An 8,512-nucleotide genomic window follows, 5' to 3' on the forward strand; every position below is an offset into this window, starting at 1 on the left:
TGGTGTTCACTGCTGTAAACTCGCCAAAGTGTACTCTTTGACTAGAGGCAGGCTCTAGTCAAACTGCTTCTCAGCTTTTACTCCCAGCCTCCCTCATTTTCTTGATGAAAAATAAAGGACCTATTATTATCGTTATTCTCAATACTCTAAAACCACATGAAATTATATCTGAACAGGACAACATGCGAACACACTAAGTGTATTTTAGATATCTCGAAGGTTTGAATGCACAAAAACATATACTTACATGCACAAATACTTGAATACAAAACATCTACGTTTGTTCGTATTGCAACCTAAAGCTGGTTGTAATACACGCAAGCATATTTTACGAAGTTGCTGCCGCTGATGGAGGTGCGCTCCTTTCGACTGATTATTCTCATTTCCAAAATGCCCTTTGAACATTGAAAATTCCCTTTTAAATTCGGAGCATATCGGATAAATCTGAATTGTCCAAAATTTCACCGGCGAGTGTTCATCGGAGTTTTTTCGGATTTATCCGAAAACACGGATCCCTAACAATTTGGTACATGTGATGTCACAGTGCAAGTTCACTTAACATAGAGGCCAATTACCTGTCAGTATGACGGATGAATGAGTTCATTGAAAGAGTAGACGGTTTTCTGGTGAGCAGCTGGGATCCTTGCGGCTCCTGGCGGAGCAGATCTCAATCATGCCCTTCTCTCTACGTGGCTTCAATCATAGAGTTTCCTAAAATGACCTAGAGGGAACTCTGGCGCTGCGATCGTTCAGCCACCATGGGAATGATGGGTAGTACACGGATTTGCCTAGTCTTCGTGCTTGTGGGCTTCAAACGCACTTGTGGCTTTGTTTATTGCTATGTTTTGGTTTTCTTTCGGATAAAAGAATGGATCGTTGTGAACTTCGTGACCAGATTTGAATCGGTGAGCCTAAAGAAGTTAAAGTGGTGAAGTAAAACTGCTGATTTTTGCTGAACTTCGTTTTGAGACAAAGCGGATGCAGGTGACGCGCAGCCAAACGGAGCCGAAAGAACGAAGTTTAGACAAATCCGTGTACTACCCATGATTCCCATGCTGGCTGAAGCGCGATGCATTGCAGCTCCCATAGACACTAGCGCCAGAGTTCCCTCTAGTAAGTATTGTAGGAAACTCTATGGCTTCAATGATACGCTTCAGTGGTGTGACGACACAGAAAGGTAACCAAGGAATACACCAGGGCACATGACACGGTGGTTCGAGTGCCATGACACCTGTGCTAAGAATTAAGGTCACCTCCAATTTTTGGTATCAGATGCGAAGCATCTTATGGCGGAGTTAAAACCGGTGGTGTGCGGCGTGGCCACCTTTACTGCGCATGCGCAGATCCTCTCCACACACCTCCTCTCCAAACACCTGCCCAATCCCCCTCTCCCTCTTCCCCCACTCCACTTGCCCTCGCTCCTCCCCCTCTGCTCTCCCCCTCCCCCTCTGAAACGCGGGCTCGACATGCCGAAACCCTGCTTCGCATCGCCTCGTGGTCTCCTTTAGCGGGAGATGGTGTGCCCCTCTCCTGCGCAACGCCGCGATGAGCGCCAGCGTACGCGCGTCCCCTCCCCCTCTCCTTCCTCTCCAACGCTTCCCCCCTCGCGTGCCTGACGACCGCGTTCCTCGCTCGCCCTGTCAGAATTAACGGCCAGGCTAGAGGGAAGACACGACGCGCGTAGCGTTCCTCTTCGCGTTCCACGACGCGAGATTGGTAGCATGCCCAACGAACGCCAACGGAACGCGATCGTGCAATGCTCCGGCTTCGCATCGCCTTATGGTCCCCTTTAGCGGGAGATGGTGTAATTTTTCGTTTGATTGATTGATTGATCGATTGATCGATCGACTTATTGATTGATTGATTGATTGATTGATTGATTGATTGATTGATTGATTGATTGATTGATTGATTGATTGATTGATTGATTGATAGTCTGGAATATTTTTGACAAAGTGTCGCCGAAAAATGACTATTGTACAGGCAACATACTTTGGCCTTTTGCAGGAAGCATATTCAAGCAAGACAGATAATACATCACATTGACGCGGCCTGTTTCGTTTCTCTTTTTGTTATTCATTTCTGTTCGTAGGTTAGAGCATCGAATAGGCTCGACTCACCCACAGTCACCGCTTGGGTTGGCTTTGGCTGTATGGTTCCTCCTACACCGGCAAGAATGCAAGATGCACATCACAGACAAGATAAGAACAGTGATTTACAGCATGCGGGTATACTCTGAGAAAAAGAGGAGTACCTCTTACTCTTTCTGGTGAGTACTGACTTTTCTAATGTTTAGCTCTTCTAAGTGAAGCTCTCATAACTTACAGCTTTCGGTGGACGAAAAACTTTAACCGACAATTACGATACTGCCTAATGCGAATCCTGAGCGCAGCTTCATGTTGGGGCAAGATCATTTGTGTTTGAAGTTTTGGCTTTCCGCAAGGTATCTACAACGCCATAAATTCATAATTTTAGTAGTAGAGTAGAGTAAAGCAGAGTAGACCCTAGAAGCTGTGGCTCATACCCACATTTTAGTGAAGTAGCACAGCACCCAATACGCCATTACTCGCCTTTCTGTGGATAAGCGAGGTACCCGCTACACATTTCTAAGGTATTATGTGCGCTTTGTTGATGCTGCATGCGGCTGATGACGATGAAGAATTATGGCTGAGCACTTTGCAGTGGGTGAAAAGCATTAAACCACACACTTGTTTCGCAATTAGCATTGTTCGATGACTGGTTATTTTACTCTTCTGCCACGCTATGCTACGTAGGTTAACGAGATTTCTTGTCCGACATGACACCTGTACAAGATCTTTTTGCAAACTGAGCTTCAAGCACCAGCGTTGCTCTGTGGTGGAATACTGGACTGCCACGTAGAGGACCCGGGTTCAAATTCCATTACATCCTGGTTGTTTATTTTCTCATTCTATGTTTTCATGTATATCGGTTACTTTTTCATGTCTGTCGGTTGCGCCACCGACAGCGACGGCGACGCTGCTCAAAACAGAAACGGGCGCCTACGGGCTGCGCTTCAAGCACCATTTTTTTCACTCGGTTACAGCGCAACACACATGAGAACAGTAGAAGGAAAACAGACAACACGGCGCTGTCTCGCAATTGATATTTTATTGAAAAAGTCACAGCTTCGCCGCATGGGCGAAGCAATGAATGCGATAGCAAGGAACTAATGCTATACGAAGTGAGGCTCGCCAATGGATACTCTCAGTTTGAACAGCGCTTCTGTTGCAAAGGCGGCCGAAGCAGCGAAGGAAACTAGCGTGCTTCAAGTGTCGAGCTGTGACACTTGATAGTTCGCGCTCATCTTCTGTTTGTTCGTTTGGCGGCGTCCCTGAGCTCGAGTGACATTCGTACGCGCCGTAACATGAGCGCGGACATCACGGTGAAAGCGTGAAACATTCCTCTACCCCTCGCCACGAGAAAACAGCGCGAGCAGACAGCGGAACGGCAAGCTTCTCCCATGCGCAAATATAAGAAGAAGCGAGCGAGCTCGCCGACGACTTTTAAATGCGCCCGTCGGGCTCCTAGCGCCACCTCGCTGGTAATGAAGAAACGCTTATTATCGCCTGCTGTCTCCGAGTCCGTCCTGCGCTAAATGGTGTGTATATAACGCTCGCCGTTAGCTACGTGGAGGATCTGCGTTTCGTGGCCTAGTGGATAGCGCCGCTCGCTGCGGAGCAACAGGTCCCTGGTTCGATTCCGCGCTTCGGAAGCATTTTTTCTGAGTTATTTTTCTTTGGGGCCTTTATATATATATACATACTTATACATATACGGTGCATGACGGCGGCGACGGCGACGGCGACGGCAAAATCCAGCCGAGACTGTCCATATAATTGCTATCGCAATAAAAGTGAAACATATATGAACTAAGTGCATTCAACTTGACATGCGCACAACAAAAGCGCGGTGTTGTTGGTTTTCCTTCTAGTGTCCTCGTGTGTGTTGCGCTGTAACCGAGTGAAAAAATGAATCCCAACCAACTGGCCCAACTTGCCGTTTTGCTTCAAGCACCAGCGTGGCTCTGTGGTGGAATACTCCACTGCCACGTAGAGGGCCCGGGTTCAAATCTCATTCCATCCTGGGTATTTATTTTCTCATCTTATGTTTCCATGTCTGTCAGTTACGCTACTGACGGCGACGGCAACGGCGACGGCGACGCTGCTCAAAACAGGAACGGGCGCCTGCGTGCTGCGCTCTAAAACCTGGCGGCGGCGAGCGTACAGAAATGCTGCCCTCGAAGGTGCGGTCACGTGCCCATTTGTATGCGCCGTTTTCATATAATTGATGCTCTCTCGATCGTGGGATTGCCGGCGATCAGCCGTTTCTGATACGGCAATCTGATCTTTTATCGAGGTCTCTCGTCATTTCACGTTTCATCATGGCCTGGATATGATCGCCTGACCGTCGTTGTTGCCTATAGCAACGGAAGTGTTGCGCTGCTAAGCATGTGGATGAATGCCCAATTTACGGCACGACAGGAGGAGCCCTCGCACAATAAGAAAGAAAGAAAGAAAGAAAGAAAGAAGAAAGAAAGAAAGAAAGAAAGAAAGAAAGAAAGAAAGAAAGAAAGAAAGAAAGAAAGAAAGAGAGAAAGAAAGAAAACCGAACAAACAAACAAACAAAGAAGAAAGAGAGAAAGAAAGAAATGTCACAGTTTCGCCTCTAGGGCGAAGCAATGAATGCGATAGTAAGAAATTGGAATGTTACAGGAAGAACGGCAAGCAGCTAGATAGAAACTTGCTGCGCGCTGCTCAAGCACAAAGGACGCAGGAAAAGAACATACACAAGGCGAGTGCGAACTGTCACAACTCGACTCGACACTTGTAGCGCACTGCTCAAACACAGATAAGGACGCACGGAATGAATGCACAGGTATGCACAGGACGAGCGCGAACTGTTACACTTGTTACTTCAACTCAACCCCACTTTGGCTCTTCTAGCTAGCAGATCACTCCTTTCGCAAACACGGCCGCTCCAGCGAGCAAAGCGACCTTCGTGTGGTCTATAGCTCAAACGCAAACTTTACAGTGAAAGCACAAGACGTACAAAATTCCCCCTCAAGAGATAATTGCGCGAGCACGGTCGACCACGCCCACTATGTCAAAGTACAAAGGCGCACATCCCAACTCCGGCGAAACATTAGAGTTTTAGACTTGGGGACCCAAAAAATTTGCGAGCCGCCAGGATGCATGCGCAGAACGCAAGCCACCCTCGGACTCTAGCGCTCGCGTAATCTCCCAAGACCATGCAGGCCTTCCATTGGGCGGCAAACAAAACCGCAGAGCGTGCGACCTTAAGAGAAGAAAATCAAGTTAAGGCAGGTACCGCAAAGAGACACGGACACAAGCGAAGAATAAGTGCACAGGACAAGCGTCTCTTTGCGCTACCTGCCTTAACATGAGTTCCCACAAACTAGCCCAGTTATCCCTTCTCGTAAGGAAATCAAGACGGCGCTTGACAGTGGCACGTGAAGCCACGGCTCCCATTCCCTGCGGGCGGCAATTGTGGTCGCTAAGATAACACTTCAATTGGCTGTAGTTGGGCCATATTCGTGAGGCTAAATTACAGCGCAAATGCACTTCTTTGTCCTTGCTTCTTTACTTCTATTAGATTCAGATGAGTGCAGGGACAACCCTGCATCCATCTCAATCTAATTTCATGTATTCGCGTATCTAATACACTATCATCCTTGTTACACGTTTTGGTTTAGAGCTATTGTTGTCTGCGCATGTGCGGTAAGTTTACCTTGGACTTATATATGCATTGACGAATGAAAGAAAATTACACCATCTTCCGCTAAAGGGGACCATGAGTAGATGCGAAGCCGGAGCACTTGCACGATCGCGTTCCGTTGGCGTTCGTTGGGCATGCTACCGAGCTCGCGTCGTGGAACGCGAAGAGCGACGCTACGCGCGTCGTATCTTCCATCTTCCATCTAGCCTGGCCGTTAATTCTCACAGGGCGAGCGGGGAATGCGGTCGACAGGCGGGCGAGAGGGGGCAGCGTAGGAGAGGAGAGAGAAGTGGAGGGGACGCGCATGCGCTCGAGCTCATCGCGGCGTTGCGCAGGAGAGAATTTCGGCATGTCTAGCCCGCGTTTCAGAGGAAGAGTGGAAAGGGAGAGGGGAAGTCGAGAGGGGTATGGGAGAGGGAATGAGGAGAGGGGAAGGGGAGAGGGTGAGTGGAGAGGGAAATGGGAGATGGTAGATGACAGAGGGTATGGTGAAGGGGAGTGGAGAGGGTATGCGCATGCGCAGTAAGGGTGGTCACGCCGCACACCACCACCGGATTGAGCTCCGCCTTAAGATACTTCGCATCTAATAAAGCATTTAGCAGCGCTTACTGTCGTACGTTTCTTTTCTTCGTGGGTGTCTTGTGCGCTTGCGCTGTATTTTAGACTCAGTGTTCCGGTTGCGGTGCAACATTATGGTTCAGCCCCTCGTTTCTTCCCTCCTGTGGCGTGGCGTAAGTCTGCAAGAGCTAAAGCGTTCCCACTAGCTCGCGCCATCACGAGCCACGGGATGCTCTTCTTTTTCCCTGGCCACGAGTGGCGTGGCGCTACGATCCCAAAATTGAAAACTAGCGTGGGTCGCCAGCAATACGACGCAAACGCAGCGCGGGCAACGATGCGGCATGGCCCGCGTCTCGCACAATTTTAGGGGGGAAGCTCCTTATAGCATCACCTGGTCGGTCGTCGCTCCATCCGGCGCTTCCCCGCCGTCCCGTCTCCCGTATCATTCAATAGATGGCGCTGTCCCATAGAGGATGCATGCAAACTGCAGTTGGGTGACAATATAGTAGGTGGCGCTGTCCCATAGAGATGTGTGCAATATGGCGGTTGGGTGAATGCACACTAGATGGCGTTATAGGTGCCGCGGCTTTCAGATTGGCTGCTGCGCCCGTTATCTCTCATTCTCCTTGATCGTCGCCGTACAGCGGAAGAGGGCGCTTGCCGGATCGTGCTGCTTGGCGGACCATGGACTACGAGGAGCGCCGCGTGCGGAAGGCCACTGCGTCTCGTGCTCGTCGGCAGGATCCCGAGGTGCGAGCTCGAGAGGCTGCCGGCAAGCGAGCGCGGCGCAAGGCGGATCTCGAGGCGGTGCGCGCCCGCGAAGCCGCCGCCAAGCGCGCGCGGCGCCAGGCGGATCCCGTGACGGTGCGCGCCAAGGACGCCGCTGCGAAACGGGCTCAACTAGAAGCGGATCCCGAGACCATGATTGCTTCAGGAGCTTCGCCCAAGCTCTTCATCATTCACCCCTGGATACGCTGTAATTTTTTTATTTCGCCACGTGTGGCATCTCGTGCGTTTCACGCAACGCCGCGTGTCTTTCGAATTTAGGCGTTATATCCTGCAGAACGAATGAGGCACGGCGTAATTGTCTAAGGCAGCGAGCTCTGGAGCGAGGGGTCGCAGGTTCGAAACCCCGGTGGAGCTCTTCAAAAACGTTTCTTTCGAATTATGTTTATTTATATATTTTATTTATATATACATACATATACATATCCGGGACATGACGGCGATGGCAAAAATCCACTCAGAGTGTCCATATAATTGCGCAATAAAATATAGTATGTCAGGCACGCGCACAGCAAGGCTCGCTTGCCCCCCTTTTCCCGAGAGCGCAAGGGCTCCTCAAATGTTTAAATATACACGTTAACTTCCTTCCGGAGAGCCGCGCCTCCCACGACACTCCGAATAGAATTTAATGATCTCCAAAAGAGGTTTAACATGTAGATTTAACAAGAGCTATGTATTTGACAAGCTAGGACTCATCAGAGGGAGCAGCAGGTACTCATTTTTTCATGGAGTGCGGTCACTGATGGACTACAGCTGGCACAGAACATGAGTTGTTTAAAACTAAGCCCGAATTTAGTGAAGCACATGTGCAGACTCGTCTATATTAAGGAACCTTCCTGCATATGGTGAAACTGTTCGCATATCATAATAAAATTCCATGCGGAGGTAGTGACGATTGCGAATTCATTAGTAGTTAGTCATTGTGGTCGTTCGTCATTATGAATTGTGATGATTCATAAAAAAACTTTACGATAGATAGATAGATAGATAGATAGATAGATAGATAGATAGATAGATAGATAGATAGATAGATAGATAGATAGATAGATAGATAGATAGATAGATAGATAGATAGATAGATAGATAGATAGATAGATAGATAGATAGATAGATAGATAGATAGATAGATAGATAGATTTCATTCTTCTCGTAAGTGTAAAAACAGCGTATTATATACATTGAGACAGAATTTAAAAAATGCTCACCTGGATTGCCACTTCCCGGGCGAGGAAAGCATTTCTCATTTTTGGCTACGAGAAGAGGTCAGAAGAAGATGAAACAGTCAGTGCTGGCTGAATTAGCGAGGATCTTAATATGGCTATGCGCGGCCATGAGCTCAAACTTGAAATACGATATACCAGTTATGTAAACTAGGGCACGTCAATTGTAATAACGAACTTAAGATAAAATG

Source organism: Rhipicephalus sanguineus, chromosome 7, assembly GCF_013339695.2.
Source record: "Rhipicephalus sanguineus isolate Rsan-2018 chromosome 7, BIME_Rsan_1.4, whole genome shotgun sequence".
Taxonomy (NCBI): Eukaryota; Metazoa; Arthropoda; class Arachnida; order Ixodida; family Ixodidae; genus Rhipicephalus; species Rhipicephalus sanguineus.